Source organism: Leptopilina heterotoma, unplaced genomic scaffold, assembly GCF_015476425.1.
Source record: "Leptopilina heterotoma isolate Lh14 unplaced genomic scaffold, ASM1547642v1 Lhet_27, whole genome shotgun sequence".
NCBI lineage: Eukaryota > Metazoa > Arthropoda > Insecta > Hymenoptera > Figitidae > Leptopilina > Leptopilina heterotoma.
The window spans coordinates 2,996,079-3,015,464 of NW_025110978.1; the positions used below are offsets into that span (position 1 = coordinate 2,996,079).

At 26.2% G+C, this 19,386-nt stretch overlaps 2 protein-coding genes across 6 annotated transcripts in view; one reads left to right on the forward strand and one right to left on the reverse strand.

Annotated features, from left to right (window-relative positions):
- LOC122503805 overlaps positions 1-19,386 on the forward strand; it is a 244,198-nt gene that overhangs the window by 115,026 nt on the left and 109,786 nt on the right. For 4 of the 5 annotated variants that reach the window (XM_043614506.1, XM_043614505.1, XM_043614510.1 and 1 more), the window contains one exon: positions 1,427-1,458. The exons of the other annotated variant lie outside the window; for it this stretch is intronic. The gene's annotated coding sequence lies outside the window, so the exon portion shown is untranslated. The remainder of the gene's footprint in view (positions 1-1,426; positions 1,459-19,386) is intronic. 5 annotated transcript variants of the gene reach the window in all.
- LOC122503804 (junctophilin-1-like) overlaps positions 1-19,386 on the reverse strand; it is a 112,883-nt gene that overhangs the window by 47,804 nt on the left and 45,693 nt on the right. The window lies entirely within an intron of this gene.

The window sequence follows — 19,386 nt, forward strand, 5'->3', positions numbered from 1 at the left end:
ATGAGCTAAACGTCAATTTTAAATATGTTTTTTCGACCCAGAGAATCAAATTGGAAAAAATTAAAGATTTTCGAAATTTCGGCAAAATTTAAAGATTTGAATATTAAAAATCGATCTCCTCTTACAGTTTTTAATATTTTTTAACGACAATTTTTTTCCATGCATATTTTAAAATTCTAAACAACTTCTCGCATGGATTTGCAATAACATGCAATAGGTGAAAAGAAAATAATTCTAACCTTTTCAAAAATTGAAATTAAATATTTTTGACCAACTTCTATGTTTTCAGCTTAAAACTGATGCAAGAAAAAAAAATATTACCTCGTTTAATAATTTTATTTTAAAGGGGTCAAAATAAAGGTGGGGTCTCCCCTTAATTCCTATTAAAAAATAATAATGATTTTATATTTATTTAGAAAATACTTTTGATATTTTCGAATAATTTTACAATTGAAGATATTCGTAAATAAATGTAATAGAACATTTTTTTTGAGTATTTTTAGAGTGAAATCAGGGAAAAGTTAGGGAAAAACAAAATAAAATTTTGCGGCAACCCTGATGAATATATTTTGTTAATTAGGAATGATAATTAGAAAATTGCAATTATGTAGAAGAAGAGAATAAGTTTAGTATGGCTGAAATTTTCGAAGGAATAAGATTAGTTATGGATATGGTTGGGATTTGATATGTAAAGTGATAAACCAGTTGCTGGTAAATGTGATGTAACGAGTGTTCATTAGAAAGCGACAAATTCGAGTAGTCGTTAGTCCAACAGTTATTAAGCATCCCTTTCCCTCTTGGCGACGATAAGATGAAAGTAAATAGCGAGTTGGGGTAAACCGAGCGTTTCGTACGTCCCTGTGCTACTATATGGCACTGCCTGGTTTGCTTGAAATAGCGCGACCACCTTGGCCAGTGTTGGTCTTTTACACATGCACAATTTCTGTACAAGTATTGGTAAGAATTAACCGTGCAAGCGTATTTCGGTCTACAGCTTCCACCAGATCGTCATAGACCACCACACGAATGTAATGATAATTTTTCATTATTATCTTCTTCTTCTTTTGTATACATAAGGAAATTTCTTTGAAAGAAATTTTACTGTTCTGTATACATGTAAAATATGCAAGTAGCAAAATCTAGTTTTATTCGAAACCTTTATCTAGGGGAGACTTTTGATGACGGATAAATTTTGAGAAAATTGTTTATTAATGATTGTAACTTTTGGTTTAAGTCTGGAATAAAATGGGCAAAGGTATTGTCTAGCAAATCTTTTCTATGGAGTAATTTAAGGAATAAATAAAAATATTATCACTTAAATGGATTGAAATAGTAATTGGAAAATGTAATTAAAAAAGTAATTAAAAATAGTAATTAAAAAAGTAATTAGAAAAAGTACTAATTTTAATTCACACTTTTGTTTCAGGTGTCTACGTGGCAGCATTATCAGCAGTTGGGGTAAGTCATCAAGTCAGTAACATAGCGTCACAATAATGTTTTTTATCTCATGTTTTCAGGCACAAAATATTTTGGTATTTATACTTGTTATTAGAGCCTTGCTCTGGGCGAATAGAGTTGTTAGGGTTGTCCTGTAAAAAAGGATGAAGATAAGGTTCGTTTCTAACGTATTTCAATTGCTATTGAAATATGATTAATTACTGAATCCACCGTGGGAGTTGTCCTGTAAAACAGGATGAAGATTTCTTAAGAATTGCTGGTAATGTCCCTTGACTGATTTTAGGGGTCTTCAAATCGAGTTTAACTTTTGACTGCAGTTGATTCTTGTCTTACGTGAATACGCTATTTTATAATCTACATTTAGTTATTAATCTTTTAAAATTGCTTTCTTGATAAATTAACAAATGTAGTAAAGTTGAAAGTTGTAATTCTAAATTCCAAATTAGGAGAATTTTCCAAGGCTTACGATTTATTGAATATTGGCCCAATTATTGTCGCCAATATTTGCCTAAGAGTGTTAATGTCTAGACTAAATTGAAGCCTCTTATTTAAATATTTGATCAATGTTGACCCAAAGTTCCAATATAATTTAATAATATAATATAACTTTCTAAATATGTATTAGTAAAGTACTACTATCATATTGTCGCCTCCCATTCGTATAATGCTTATTGAAAAATTAATGTAATATAGTTCTTATTCATGATTCTCTGAAATATAATTCCTATCCAAACTTCCGTGTATATTAAGTCTTATTGAAATTCCAATATAGTAAAAGTCTTATTCAAATGTGGGGAAAAAACAATTGAATTGATGTGAATAATACTTTTAATACATTGTAATTTGAATAAGACTTTTATTACACTCAAATTTGAATAATTATATTTCGGAGAATCATTATCAAAAACTATATTACATTAACTTTTCAATAAGCTTAATCTTTTATTCCGACCCGAGAAATTCGTTTTTTGCGAGTAATTTTGTTGGTTATAGCCTTTGTTTTTTGAACGATCATATTAACAATATAATTTTCTATAATAAAACAAAATAATATGTGACCGCGTCTAAAAAAAGGGATCTTAAGACCAAAAAAATTTTTTAACCCGGGTCTAATTGCATTTCATTTTAAGGATCTTAAAGTGTGAAAAAACATTCTTAAAAGATACATTCTTATAATGGTGTTAGATTTAAATTGAACGCAACAAGAAAGTAAATTAAGTAAAAGTATCTATTGAGTTAAAATTGTGAAAAGAAATTAGAGATTGATCAAATATTTAAATTTGAGGTTGGATTCTATAAATTTTGCCGATAAGAGTTAATCTAGCATTTATCCAGTCATCAGTTTCGTCAATTTGCAGCCAGGAAGCGAAAATACTGTAGTAACGTAAACGAAATCAAAATTTTTCTTAACCTCATAATAAATATTGATAATTTTTTTAAATTAACCCTAGACAGTGCAACATAGCTGGCTTATACGTAGAAGTATAACTTCTACAACTTCTTCTTCTAGCAAAAATTGTTTTTTGCTAGAATGTTCATATTTAACGCAAAGTAACTTTATTGTATGTCATTTTCTTCTTTTTTTATTAACAAAAAATATCGCCTTTTGTTTTTTGACGGAATGAAAAATTTGGTCAAGAAATTACAAAAAACAAAACAAACAATACAAAATTTACAAGAAATTCCATTCCATAAGGAGCATTTTCTCTGGGGTCAAAATATGAAGCTAAAACTGGCACCCAGTTATCAGCAAGGACTTAATTTTTGAAATTAAATGTTAACGGTACTAAATATTTTTATGTACTAATTATTCTAAAACCAAGATTCTTTTATTTTGTATGTGAACAAAGAGTGTTCTCGATATCTGTCGGACAATTAGTTTAGTTTTAATGACACAATTTGTAACATTGGGTTAATGTTACTACTAATTATATTTTGAATTTTTTTATATTGTGACGCTATGTTCATTTGTTAATTTAAATGTCTATAGTACTAAGAATTTTATATAAATTTCGAATTGTTTTATTTCGACAAAAAGTATTTTATTTTTATTTATTCTAAAACCGTGAAAGTGAATTTAAAAAAAATAAATTCCTCCATCTTTATGTTTGCGGATAATATTAATTTTTTTCATTGACCTACATAAAAGCACTTAGGACAGAATATTAAACCCAGTTTATAATTTTCAAGAGTTAACTATTCTTTTAATGATTGAAAAAATTATGTTTCTTTTAATTAATACAAAATTATGAAAAAAACTAGTTTCAATACACTCTTGTTCAATTCAACTAAAATTATCGATTTATAAAATATTCCAGTAAAACGAGTTTTTTTCGAGAGAAAAATAACTTTTCAAAACTCTATTTATCAGAAATCAATTTCGTAGCTTTATGAAATTTTAATCGGTTCTTGAATTATTAAACTACTTCTTTTTTTGATTAAAAACATTTTTTTGTGTCAAATTGTGATATCTATCTTCTATCTGTAACGTTTTTCACAGTAAATGGTATTAATTTTAATATTTTAAGAGTGAAATATTTTGAGCTTGTGGTCTTTAAAAAATTATAAGGTAAAATTCAATTATAATGCATTGGAGGAGTGGAAATTTTCTGACAAGATGGGAAGCGTAAAATGCTATTTTAATTAATAATTAATATTAAGTAAAGTAAAATATAAAGAAGAAAATATTATAAAATGTATATTAAAAATAGTAATACTAATAACATTATTAAAAATAGAGAAAACAAAAATCAGATAAAATAGTACATAATTACAAAAAAAATTCCGAAATCACGATTTATTAAAATGGACTATTATAGATTTTACATTAAAAAATATTGAGTTCAATTTACATCTCGTTTTGTACGAACAATTGTTTGTTTATTGCGTAATGATTAAACTGAAGAAGGGTTAATTTGTCGCATTGACCTCTTATGTCGCTAGGTTCATTGGCACTTCTCAAACTCAATTCGCTTAAATCTTCTTTGCAGTGAGTACAAAATGTTACAAAACACTGCCATTTAAAATGTTTTCCTCATTTTTCAATTTATGTAACACAGTATTCGTAATTATTGTAAATAAACAATTGAATCCAATAGTCGCTATATAAGCTTGAAATATATCTAAAAATTAGATGATATAAAATTAGATAAAAAAATAAATAAAATATAAATATAATATAAATAATAATATAATATATAATATAATAATAATATAATATAATATAATACCTATATTTTAATTAAAATATATATATATATATATATATATATATATAATTAGATTCCTACAAGTAAAAGAAAACATCTGTCTTGTAATTATTTTTCCAGTCTTTAATTTTTCGAGAAAATAAATCCATTTTACGTGAATGATTTAAAATCATTTTGAAGGACGTTCCAATTATGTCTCTGAGTTTATGATTATAGTTTGCAGTACATTTCCAACAATAATTCTGATATATTGACTTGAATTAAAATTATTATATAATTAATTAAACAATTTATATAATTATTAATTCATAACAATAGTTAACTAATTATTTTTTATAATTAATATCATTGAAAGTGCAATCTTTTATTTGTTAATTTATTTAAATGTTTTTACTGATTTCATTATTAATTATTATTATAATAGTTATTATATAATAAAAATAATAGCTTTTTAATCCTATAACTGTAGTGAAAAAAATAAAACTACTTAATTAAACTAAGTAATAAAAAATTGCAATAAGAATTGCAAACTGATTTCATTATTAATTATTATTATAATAATTATTATATAATAAAAATAATAGCTTTTTAATCCTATAACTGTAGTGAAAAAAATAAAACTACTTAATTAAACTAAGTAATAAAAAATTGCAATAAGAATTGAAGTTATAAATGTGAATAGTTGATTATAATTAAAAATGTTCATTACATAAAATAATGAGTGCAAAAAAGTCTAGTGATATGTAATTTGAACTAGGAGTGCGTAATGGATGTTCTTGGAATTAATGTAAATTTTATCAGTTACGTTTGCGACAAGGTTATATATAATCACCGTCGACAAGCAGTCTGCACTCACAATCAGGTTGAAAATAAAAAAAGCAACAAAAACATTTTAAAGTCAATTTTGTCACTGTTATTGCATGAAGCAGTTGAGATCGATCTATATATACGTTATTTTTCATTGCAGCTTTTAAGGAGTTCTGGTTTTTAGTGAATCTGATATAAGTATGCTTATCTAGCGAGGAATCAAATTAGGAAAATTGTAATACGATCGAAAATAGAATGGAACACACCCTTTTCTCATTATAATTAAATAATTCTGCTTGTATATCGCTAATTAAACTTAGCACTTATAGAATAGTTTTTTGTCTTCTTTTTAAAAACTTAAACAGTTAAATCAATTTTTATTTGAAGACTTTTTTTGGTTTAAAAATTTTTTTAATTGAAATTGCCTCTTTTAATATTTGTTTACAAATAATTTCTAAATATGTAGTTAAAAAATATAGTATACGAATAATAGAAATTATTTATTTTATGTTTCAATATTTATTCATATATATTCAGTTTATATATTTACGAGCATAATTATTAGCATTAGTTTATTTTATAAATATATTTATTTGTATTTATTTTATAAATTTAATTATATTCAAAAAATGGTAATTATTTTCATAAAATGTCAAAAAGCGAGTCTATAAATTCTATTAGAACTGTTAGTTAATTCTCTATTATGAATTTGATTATCCTACTTTTGTTTAAATATACAAATAGTAAAATGCAAAAATTTGACGGGATGTTTAAAATGCGAAGATCGTTCTGACATGTGCGAGTCAACTAAATGTGAAATAAGCATAATGTATAGAAGTATTTTGAATATGGATGAGGAAAAATAAAAGTAGAAATGTCTTACTTCCGCGTTAAATGAGGGAAGTTGAGGCGCTCAGACATCTTCCTTTTCTTTATTTTCTTGATTTTGCTTTTTTTTGTCTAAATGGAAAATATGTGCAAATTCTTGGAACTAATTCGATAGTACACGGAAAGAAAAGGTCTGGAAGAGATATCCATAAAAATATTGTTGAGCAGAATATTGTTGTGTTATCCAATTCAATGGAAGAGACAACTTTTAGAATGGAAGCACATTCCATATTCAATGGATGAGGGAGCCATATTATATTGTTGAATCAAATATGGATGTGACATCCATAGGCATGATTGGGCTTACAATTCATACTATGGATTTTCACATATGGCTGCCTCATCCATATAAACTTTGGTTGGGAGATCCATAGTTAGTTCAAAATTTCGATACATGTTGCGCGCAATTCATTATCATGGCATCCATTTCAAAATGGTCGTCTCAATTTGTCCGTCGCGTCGGTTTCCTGTCACGTCTATATAATCGTGTTGTGAGTTTATTGTGTATAAATAGTGTTATAATTGTTTATTATTTATTATCGTTATTGTCTATTAGTGTTTATGTAAATTCATTTTCATGAAATATGTGTAGAGTATATAAGGAATATTATATGCTCAAATATTGTAGTTGTGTGTATAGTGTAGTGGATAGCGTTAGTGTTTAGTATGCGTTAGGTCTAGGGTTCGTGTCTCCCCCCATCAGTTAATAATTTATTTCGTTAATATGCGGTTATTCAATAAGTGGTGTGTATTAATTAACAAAAATGTGTATAAAATATCTCAAGTGACATAGAATTTTATTAATTGAGTGATTCAAATTTTTTTGTTTCCCATTTCCATTACTATGGATCACCCAACCATAGATCTTTTGCTGCTCCAACAATATACAGCCAGCCATAGAATATGGATGCAGCAACCTTAACTATGGATATCCCGTATTTTTCAATATAATATGGCTGTGATATCCATGTATCTGGATGTGTCAACTATTCCTTTTTCTCCGTGTAGATACTAAATTATTTCATTGAATTTTGAAGTGACAATCCATGTATAAATTCAAAGAAGACCGACAAATCGGGCACTAAAGTCTTGATTGTACTTTGATTTGTACTTTAAAAATTTTGAATTCTAGTGATGCCAATGAAGTCCCATATAGCATACAATTAGACAGTCTAAATTAGACCGTCCAGAAAAATCCCATATAGCATACAGTTAGAAAGTCTTAATTAGACCGTCCAGAAAAATCCCATATAGCACACAGTTAGACCGTCCAGATTAGACCGTCCAGATGCGTCTAGTTGGGGCAATCTCTGGACTCCAGACTGCCCCGAAATTTTTCTACACGGGTAGTTTTAATTTTATTTTTTCTAATTATTTTAGAAATAATAGTTTATATGATAAGAATTTAGAAATGTGAAAATATAATTTTTTTTAAGGAATTGGATTAAAAATGAATACAAATTTTGCAAAAGAATGGTTATTACTCGTATTTTTATTTCAAATTTACTTGTCTGAGAATATTTAAAATTTATATTACTATCGACAAGTGGTTAACCAGGAATATTGCTTTAAATTATCCTTTAAGCGCCTTTGTCACTACTAAACATTTTACACCTCTGCGTGTTTGGTCACAATAATATATAATTTAAAAACCAAAAGTTATAATTTGTATAACAAAATTTTGTATACATTTTAGCATAATAAGGAAACTGTTTTTTAACATTTTTCTATCTAATTATTTATTCATTTCAAGCAAAGTTTTTTCTTGTGAAATAGACAAATTATTTATTTATAAAATTAGAATTATATTATCAAATAATTTTTTTAGAAAAAGTAATTTTTATTACAATTTTTTCAAACAAATGGTTAAAATAATTTCAGCTTTGACGCTTTAGATTCCATTGATTAAAATTGTCTTTGTTTTATTTCTTTTTGCTTTTATTTTGCAAAGAACCATTTGCAAATTTTAATTATATTTCTGTAATTAAAGTTCTGTATTATAACCATTTTTTGTTGTATCTTCCTTTTCCGATAATGTTCATGGTATATTTTAGATTTATTTTATTGCATGTGTGTTTTTATTTATTTCTTTTTAATTTTATTGCGAGTGAGCTGTTTTTTATTCCAAGACCATTAATTATAGAGAAATTTTTTATAACCACTGATTACGTTGTGGCGAGAATAATTAAGAATGAAGAAAAGTAGAACTAATTAATGAGTACTTGACAAGAACGAAGTTTTGTCTCTTCCTTTAGTCAAAGTTAGCATTCGTTTCACTGGTTCACGACCTCGCACGAGGTCAAGGTCTGCCTGGAATACATTCTATATAAAATGATCCGCACCCCAATGCGCAAGCTTCAAGCAATGCCCAGTTCGAGAATGACACTATATAAATTGTCCAAAGACTTACATTCATGTAACTTAAGGGAAATTTGAGAATTACTTCGTTTCTCCAATCTCAAGTGCTTTTCAATGGTTATCTAACTCCTGTAACTCAAGATCCAAAAAAAGTTTCATTCCCTTCGCCATTTTCTTATTTAGTAGAAAACTTTTTCCTCTTAACATTATCAATATTTCAGTCAACAATTTTTATTTCTCAGGAATAAAAAAGTTGGGTAGACTTTTTCTAAGCATTTTTGGTTTGATCTTTTCAATTACTCACTTTTTTATAAAAAAGTTCTTACTTTCCATGTTTCTTTTTGAACGTTCAAATAAACAAAAATTAATGAATGATTATTTTTAATTAATTAATTTTTAATTGTTAAGCATCCGCTTACTTTATATATAATTTCTTTTTGGTGTACAAATAACATTTTTTTAAATATAAAATTGAAATTAAAAGAAGTAATAAAAATATCGACATTCATTAATTCGTTCAAAAACGTTCAAAACTTTAGGGATATGTGAAATAAATGTAGTTTAATTATACTTCTTCCTCTTATTCTTCTTAGTTTATAATTTTTATTTTTTCATTTGTTAAAAAAGAGAAAATAATAAGTTTTTGCATAAATTTCATATTTTTCTTTTCGCACACATTTTTCTTATGTGACATTGCAGATAGTGCATTTCAGAATAAATAACAAGTTTTCAAGATACTCAGTAAATTGAAAACGCAAGCAAAAATGAATATGAAATACGGGATAAAAGCGGGTGTTCTCGTGTAGCTAAGGATATAATCTTACATAATAAGCTATTTTTCTTAAAATGAAAAAATAATTATTTTGATTTACTTATTCAACAATTTAAATATTCAAGTAGATAAAGATGTCTTATGGAAAAAACTTTTAATTAAAAGAACTTGAAGAAAAAATTATTTTTAAATTGGAAAATTTGTTTTGACAAGACAGCAAGTTAACTCAAATTTAAAGTAAATAGAAAGAGTAATTTTCTTCTCGGATAAGAATATTTTACGGTAGATTAAAGTTTCTTATCAATAAAATAATATTAGTAATTAACAATTATTTTTTATTACTTATTAATTAGGGGTCGTTTACAAACTATGTCTATCTTTTAAATAGAAAAAAATTCGTTTATTTAAACGTTCATAATCTTGTCTAAATGTTATCTTAGGGAAGAATTTTTCTATAAAAATTTGCTAAAAATGAAATAAATTGACATTTCTATTTAATGAAATATTTTTCCTAGAGAATTGAGGAAACTTTCAATTTATTTCACTTAAAATTTTCAAATATTTACGAAAATTACTATTTTTATTTGAACAAAATTTTTCCTTAATACATTTTAGAAAGATTTCTTTTTAAAAGAATGTTTCTAAAGTTTCGAACGTTCAAATAAAGGAGAATATTTTTGTAATTTATTTATTACCTCTATTATTATATTGAGTGACTTTCTAAATTTGAATTAGTTAAAAATTACCAATTTGATAGTAAAGTCAGTCACTTATATTTTAAAAATATCTGATTAGTAATACAGGGTTGCCGCAGGTCAGGGAAAAGTCAGGGATTTTTATTAAAAGTACTTTTTCTTGGCAAAACTTTAATTATTTTTAATTTGTCTTAATTCAATGATTTTCCATTTCTACTATTTTAATAAAATTTTCTTAAAGAATTCAATTATTTAAAAATTTTTTAATAACATTTTTTTTGACAAATCTTTTTTCAGAAACATTTAATTATTCAATCGAAATAATTGAATTTTGAAATGGTTTCAATTTAAAATCTTTAAAAATTGGAATTTTTCATACTTTTAATTAACAGCTGTAGAATTAATTTTTTTGAAAAAGTTTATTTAATTTTTTTTTTTGAAATTCGTAAATAAATGTAAAATTGAAAATTTTTAGAGTATCTAATCGTTTTTATAGTGAATCAGAATATTCTTTAGGGGCCATTCAAGTATTACGTAAGTATATTTTTGAGGTTTTAGACCCCCCCTCCCCATCGTAAGATTTTTTATATGCATTCCCCAGTAGCACGTAATATTACAGCAATAGTGAGAACACTGCCTAAACATTACCTTAACATTACGTGCTACTGGGGTTAGGTCTATTTTTTTAATGAAAGTAAGCAATAGCTAGACCCCCCTCCCCCTTAAATACTTACGTAATACTTGAATGGTCTCTTAGGGCCAGGGAAAAAGTCAAAATTTTGTCTGGAAATAAGGGAAAAGTCAGAGAAAAACGAAATTAAATTTTTGTGTCAACCCTGTAATACTTTAATAATGAAATTCACTATTAAATTATGTAAAAGTAACTGAATTTTTGTGTAATTAATTCAACTTGTGAAATTTGACTATGTTTGTAGTTTTTTATTTACTAATAATTAGTAATTATCTGCTAATCTCAGTATAGGAATTTTTGAAAGTATTTAAACAGAGAAAAGATTTCATTTATTTGAACATTAATTACAGAAATATACAAAAGTTAGAAAAAAATAAAAAATTCTCGAAGTTTCTTATTACAGTAATAATATTAACATTAACTAAATTATAAAAATTACAAACGAATATATATTTTTTTTATTGTAAAATGTTGCCTTTGAATAATAAAATGGAAATGGATAAACTAGTTTAAAAATTCAATTTTTTTCTAGCATTTTCTGTTGTTTATATATAAAGTGCAAAGTTAAATTAAATGAAAATGTAAAAATCGTTTTTCATGAAAGTAGAACTGGTTAAATGAATGTTTTTAATGAAATTGCCAGGTTTTTTTCACAGTAATCTTGCCGCGATAGTAGATGAGAATTTCTGATTAATTTTATTCCTTTTTTTGTGCGCCTCGTTTATATATATATATACATATGAAGTAAGATATTTTTCTGGGTAATATCAGAATTCGATTTTCATTCTCTGAATTGCAAGAGGCGATGAAGCGATTTAACAACTACCGTGGCCCCGAAAAACACGGGCAGCCGGAATCGTTAAGGTCTAAATAAAGCGCTCAAGAGCAGCGGGCAGAATGAAATGCAATAAAACTTATCTCTGCTCGCTCATCCATTCCTTCTTTCGTTTTTCGCTCACTTACTAAAGAGAAATGAAGTGCTTACGTTATTCCAAACTTGACCAGCCACCACGGCCTTTTTTTAAAATCGTATAAAATTCAAGTATAGACCGGACGTCCGTTATCGCGGTTGCATTCCTAATGAGGTCACACTCACAATCAGAAAGCTTCTAATTTCACGAATTCCAATAGATATTTCACTGGAGTAAAAAAAGAAATTTTTTCTACTATAGATATATTTAAACAAACTCGTTTTTCCTGGCGATTTAAATAAAGAATTAAAATAAAAAATTTAGATTTAAATAAAATCGTGAATTGATATTATTTCTAAACTGATAATTTTGTATTAATTATTTTTATTCTAGTTTGGAACTTTATAAATTAATATTAAAAAATTGCGATAGAATTTTATTTTAAAGGTGCAATGACTTTTTTGTTTATGTTTTTAAATTGAAAATATTTTACTCGAAACGTTTTTTGAGACAGATTTAATAGTCTTAAAACACATATGTAATGAATGTAAATTTTCGTAATAAAATCGAAAGACGGATTCAATCAATGTGATTGATTGAAAACTTGAAAGCTCGAAGATAAGTTGATTGAAACTTTATAAACATAGATTTTACTATTAATATTACTATTTTTAACACATGAAAAATGTGATAGTGTTGTGAAAGAAGGAGGAAAATTATCATTGAAAAAAGTTTTAAGGAAAGATGATTTAATTAAGTTTATAATAATTAATTAAAAAATTATTAACGAGATGTCACAATTTTGTCAATATTTAAAACAAATTCTTAATTTTTTATCAAACGAGATAGACATTTTTATAAAACAACACTTTTAGATTAATTAATGTATATTCGAATGTGAATTTTCCCAGAAGAATATTAATTTTATAAATGCAGCAATTTAAATAAGCATTGAATTTAATAAACAAAATTATTTTTTAAATAGTTTTTTTTCTTCAATACCAATTTTTCTCTTTATTTATTTAAATAAAAAGTTTCAATCAATGATTGCGAAAAGGAATTTTAGATCACAATTAGAATTTTCAAAGCAAGAATTAGAATTTTTTCGGTTTAAATAAAAAAATTTATTTTAACGAAATTATGAAAATTAATATTTTTTAATTAGTAATTAATTATTTTTACTATTACTAGTATTATGAATTAAATTATATTTTCATATATTTTTAAGTTTTGGGATATGAGAATTCGAAAAATGCTATAAAAAAATGTCTGTCTGTATGCAAAAGTTTGTTCGCGCATCACTTGAAAACGGTTTAACCGATTAAAGTGAAACTTGGCAGTCTATTAGGTATTAACGTAACTTAAAATCATAGTCTTATCCGATAAAAAAATATTAAGTTGAACGGAAGTTATGACATTTTTCAAAAAAAATCGAAATCTCAAAAAAATGCAAATTTTTTAATTTTTGTAAAATGGATGCAAAACTGTCCATAGCTAACTTTTCCAGATAAATACAACCCATTTCTACAATAAAATTTAAAAAGAGACGTATTTTGAATTTTTTTTGTTTTTTTGGAACAAATTTTTTCTAAAAAAAATAGTTATTCTTGATGTTTAAGCAAATTTTTCATTTTTTATAAAATGAATGCAAAACTATCCTTAGCTAACTTTTTTAGATAAATACAACCCATTTCTACAATTAAATTTTTAAAAAAGACGTATTCTGAAATTTTTTTTCGTTTTTTAGATCAACTTTTTTATAAAAAAATAGTGATTTTTAATCTTTAAGCAAGCTTTTCAGGAAAAGTTATTAAAGTTTTTTATTTAAAGATCAGTATGTAAAGTAAGAAATTTGCTACATTAGACAAAAATAATGAAGCTAAATGCCATAAAAGAGAAGAAAAAATGTTGAATTATAAGAAATTCGGTTTTTCGAAATTTTCATAATTTTTGATTTTGTACCAAAGGGTGAAGACAATTAAATAAGTAGAGTATTTTTGAAGAGCCCAAAAATAATGAAGCTAAATGCTATAAAAAAGAAGGAAAAATGTTGAATTTTAAGAAATTTGGTTTTTTGAATTTTTGCTAATTTTCCACAATTTTAGATTTTTTACCAAAGGGTGGAGACTATTTAATAAGTAATATTATACTACCGAAATAGCTAATGGTAACTAGTTATTAATTTTCCGGTCAAATTAAATTCCCGGCTATTTTCTGATTTTCCAGATTGGTAGAAACATTGTTAAATGTTTTGGTAGAAACTAAAACCCGTCGAAGACGGGCACGACAGCTAGTTGAATATATCACTGGTCCACAAAGAGTTAAATTAACTATAGGTTATAATCGTCTTATTCATTCTTTCATTCTGTCCACACCTGAAGATAGTCATGGTTATTCTTTTGTATTTTATACGTTTTGATAGAAAATAGAAATAAAATATAAAATAACGATTTTTTAACCAAATTCATGCTTTTGTTTTTTTATATGTTCTGGTAGATAATATTATACTTCATTATTTTTTTACTATTTAAAGTAAAGTATGATTTCATTGTATACCCTTTCGGGTCTTTACAATCTCCTCAACATCACTACTAAACTTTCCTAACTCACAAACTCTTTGGAGTCCCTACTTTTGCGGCTGCAGCCGACTTAGGTTAGGAGTACTCGCATTCGCCTGGACATTTGGCCAGGGGAGAGGAAAACTGCAGAAAACCCACTTCCCGAGTACAACCGGTTTATTGACGTCGAGTCATGAATGTACATTTGGATAGCCATCACAAATGCACAAACATAGCCTCGGGCGTCAAACCTCCCTTTTGATGTATGGGTAGTTCTACAAACGAAGGACGAAAATGAAGAAAATTTTGGCACAATATTTTTTTTACGTTCACACCCAGAGAAAAAAGTTATTTATTTTAACTAAAAGTGTATATTTAAGAAAAATTTATTTGTTGCAAATAAATATTTTATTTAAAATAAATAAACTAATATTTATTTCAAATAAATGCACTAATTAATCTAAAATAAAGAAATATATTTGCAATTTATGAAATAGTATATTTGTAGCAAATAAAAAATATATTTGATTCAAATAAATGTTTGTTTGACTTATAAGTAGACGCCTGCGCATATTGCATTGCTATAGTAAAACAATAAGATGTTTTGCTTTTAACAGTTTAACGCGTACAATTATAAGAGGTTTATTCATCATGAATAGTTAACAAATTTAATTGATTTAAGTACAGAATTTTTCTTTTTAAGTGAAAATTTTAATTAGTACAAAGTAACAGATTTGTATGTGATTTCATTTACATTTTAGTGTCTTATTTGAGATTTTGTGAGAAAAATGTGACAGTGGACTTTTACATATGAAGTGAAAAAGTAAAGTAAAATGACTAACAATAAAAAAACCTGACTTTATTTAACAAATATTCTTATAAAAATAAACATTTATTTTAATGAATATTAAAAGTTCCATTAGTGATTGTGATTGTTAAATTTATTTGAAGGTTATAAGTGAATTTTAATATTTTAGAATGCTTACAGGATTTATTAAAATGAAAAGTGTTTTTTATTTGTTCTAAATATAAAATATATTTAAAGAAAATATAAAATTTTTTTCATTTAAATAAAAATGGATATTTAAACGAAATATATTAATTCAAATAAAAAATATTATTTGAGCTAAATAAAAGTTTAGTTGGTTCTGTGACAAATATCCTTTTTTATTTGTTTGAAATAAATTTTATTTAATTCAAATAAATCATTTCTCTAGGTGCAGGTTTTAAAAAGTAGGTTAAATTCAAGTTAAAAATATTATCAAAGTTACCTAAAAGTGGCCAGTCAAAAAAATAAAAATTGTAAATTTTACATCTTAAGCACATGTGAATTCTGTCAGAAAGTGCCAGGAAACTGAGAACCAGGAAACTGAGAATTTGGTCATTTTTCGTCTAAAAAATTGAAAAATAACGCTTAATAACAAAATAAAGCATACTGGTCAACAGGGAATAAGGTTCTACGACACCTCGAGCAACAAAAATATAAAAACATAAAATATTTTTTTTTAAAATACGTGCCAGGAAACTGAGAATTTGTCTGACCAAATGGCCATTTCGGTCACAAAGTACACAATTTTAGTTAATTGAACTGCAAGTTGAATAAGATGCAAGCGATATCATATTTAGTTAACCTTTACTAAGCACTGTGAAAAATGGTGAATTAATCGGAATGAAAATTCTTAATATTTTTAACGTTTTTTATGATGCCAGGAAACTGAGAATTAATTCGATGGACAAAATTCAAGATAATATCTTTTAAATAAAATATCCAGTAATGTAACAATTATTTTAATCTTTGTAAAGTACAACTATTTGAAATTATTATCAAAGTGTAAATTTGTATTTAATCGCTTAAAAATAATATTTATATAATTTATTAACTTTCATTTTCACATTGGGACATGCCAGGAAACTGAGAATTTAGCACTTGAATGCTTATTTTTTGCAAAAAATATTTTTTGAAACCGGGTAACGTTTTGTGGCATAATAGTAATCATTAAGCACTACAGTTTCCATTGAAAATAATTTTATTTTTTTCAAAATTAATGTAAAAAACAACCTTGGACATAATATATTTCCTCGTTTGTAGAACTACCCATATCTCGATCAGCGAAAAAACCGAGACTGTAGCTATATTCACAGAGGGTCACCCATCCAAGCACTAACCGCGCTCAAATGGTGCTTAACCTCTGTGATCGCAAGCCACGAGTTCCGCCAACCGAGCTATACCATCGGTTCATTATTTTTTTACTATTTTTTTAATTTAATAATATTTGTTTATTTAATAATCTAAAAAAATTATTAATGTTATTAAATTATTCATTATTTTCTTTGTTTCTAAAAAATTAGCATTTTGTAATAAACATTTTAGATAATTAACAAATGTAAATCCTGCAAAATATTTTCATTTTTTAACTTAATTACTTGACAAAATTTTTACTTCTTCCATGACCATAAAGAATATTCTGATTCACTCTAAAAATTATTAGATACTCCAAAAAATGTTCTATTACATTTATTTACGAATTTCTTTAATTCTAAAATTATTTGAAAACATCAATAACTTCTTTTCTAAATAAATTTTAATCATTATTATTTTCCCTCATGAATAAATTATTTTGAATAATTTTTGAAAATAATTCTTTGAGAATTTTATCCTTCGGAGAACACATGGGGGTCTTTTGACCCCACGCTTTTTTACAAAAAGCTTTTTATCTTTTTTTAATATTTTTAATAAGGATTTTCAAGGATACAGACTTATTTTGCAGAGTTTAAACTATATTTAAAAAGATTCTTTAGTTTGATTAGATGAGCAGTTTAAAATTGGTTAAGCCTTAAAAAATGCTCTAAAAAAGAGGTGTGTTCTCCAAGGGTTAAAATCCATTTGTTTACAAATCAATTTTAAGAAATTTAAATTATTCAGAAATTTTTCAATTAAATACGAATTAAAAAATAAACACTTTAAATAATTTCAGAAAAAAATTCAATTAAACTTTTTTAAAATAATTAATTCTGCAGAATTGTTTGTTATAAGTATGAAAAATACAAATTTTTAAAAATTTGATTTGAAACCATTTTAAAATTTAATTATTTCTTAAAATTCATGCTATAATGCTTTTAATATTCAATTATTATGTAAAACTTTAACTGAAATTCATTTCTAAATAAATTTTTATTAGATAATTCAATAATTTAAATGCAAAAATAAATAATTTGTTGAATAATTAAAATTTATTAAAATTGAAGTTTCATAAAGAATTTTATCAAAACATTTTTAAATAATTGATTTCTTTTGAACATTTTTCATAAAATATGTAAGAACAATTACATTTTTTGATGAATTCGATTAATTTTATTTTCACACCTGCGTTCACGAAAAATTGAAATTTTTTTATCAGGAATTTTTTCTACAATTTTTTAGCACCAAATAAAAGCCTTTAAGGCCTGAGATATTTAAAAAAATTGAAAAAAAAATTTTCGGCTTACCCTATTATATCCCTATGTAGAAATGAAAATATTGATTCCTAATCATTTTTTATATTCTGGAGAATAATTGGACTTGCAAAAAACAACCAATATTGGTTATCTCACGTGCTGGTGCATCTCGGAAACAAAGCAAATATATGATTTTCTTTAAGCTCCAAGTGCGAAAGTCCAAGACTGTAAAACGGGCCCGTCAATGGTCCGGTAATGTCTGCCGAAAACTAAACTAACTATACTTTTCTGTCTATGATGGCAATTTATAATTAAAAATATTGGATGAAACTGAATTCCGTGATTTTTGGAAAGTCCGTGACAAAAAATTCAAACTTACTACTTTTCCCTCTTACAATTTTTGTAAATGGCTTCTGATAGTAAAATATATAATTATCAAGAGAGAAAAAATGCTTTCGAGGCGAGGAAACAATAACTTAGTTGAATTCCAGGGAATTTTGGAAAATCCGTGACAAAATCAAAATCCCTGTTTTCCTCGAATAGGATCCTTCCGTAATTTTTTTTAAAGGACTGCTAACATTAAAATAAGCAATTGAGAGTGTCAATGCAAGAACCGGTCGTGCGCCATATGTGTATCCCTAGCGTACGACCGGTTCTTGCATTGACACGCTCAATTAGTTAAAGTAAAAATTTTTGTCGAATAAACATTGGTAACTTCAGTTTTATAATATTGGGACCGATTGGGATCGATAAATAGTGTAGTTTATAAAACCTTTATGCTTTCTCGACTTCACGTCAGAGTATCAAAGTAAAATAAGCCGTATAAATATGATAAATTAATTAGTTTATTAATTAAAAAATATAATTATGTATATTATTTTTTTTATTTTGCCAATACTGCGTAAGTAATGTTAGTCAATATTGGGCCATTTATGTCTGCAGAGGTCCAACCGCAATTAACACCACAAAAATTGTCTCAATAATGTCTACCAAGACTGGGTGACAACCTTGCCAGTGCTGGGCCGTTATTCAGTCATGATGGTTAACGCACTTAGGGCATTATTTAAAAATTCTAAACATTTTCTTTTTTCTTTCCTTAAAATTTTGCTTTTTCTTTATTAATTAAAATTAATAATAATCAAGAAAATTAGTTTCAATGTAACTGGTTAAATTCCAATCAATACTCAATATGGAAAACTATAAAGGTACCAAAGAACACGTCAAAGACGGGTATCGCAGATAGTTTTTTAAATAAGTATTGAAAAATGTAATTATATTAAAAGTTGCATTTTTGGCGAAGGTGACGGACAATATGGCGGCGAGCACACATACAAGTGGATCTATGTGTCAGTGGTCAAGAAGGTGGCACCCATTCGAGCTAGTGGCCGCGGTTGAACTAAGAAAACTACTCCGCCTCAAATTACTCCACTTTCAATCGCTAATAAAATAATTTCCTCGCAAAATTATTGCAAAAACGGAGAAGGGCGCGCCTCAGTGAGTAAAATTCCTCTATCACCCCTCCAAATATGTTTGAACAATTTTTTCAATCATTATTTATCAAAATTTTTCAAAATTCCAAGAAGGGCGCGTGTCCCAGAGCGTTT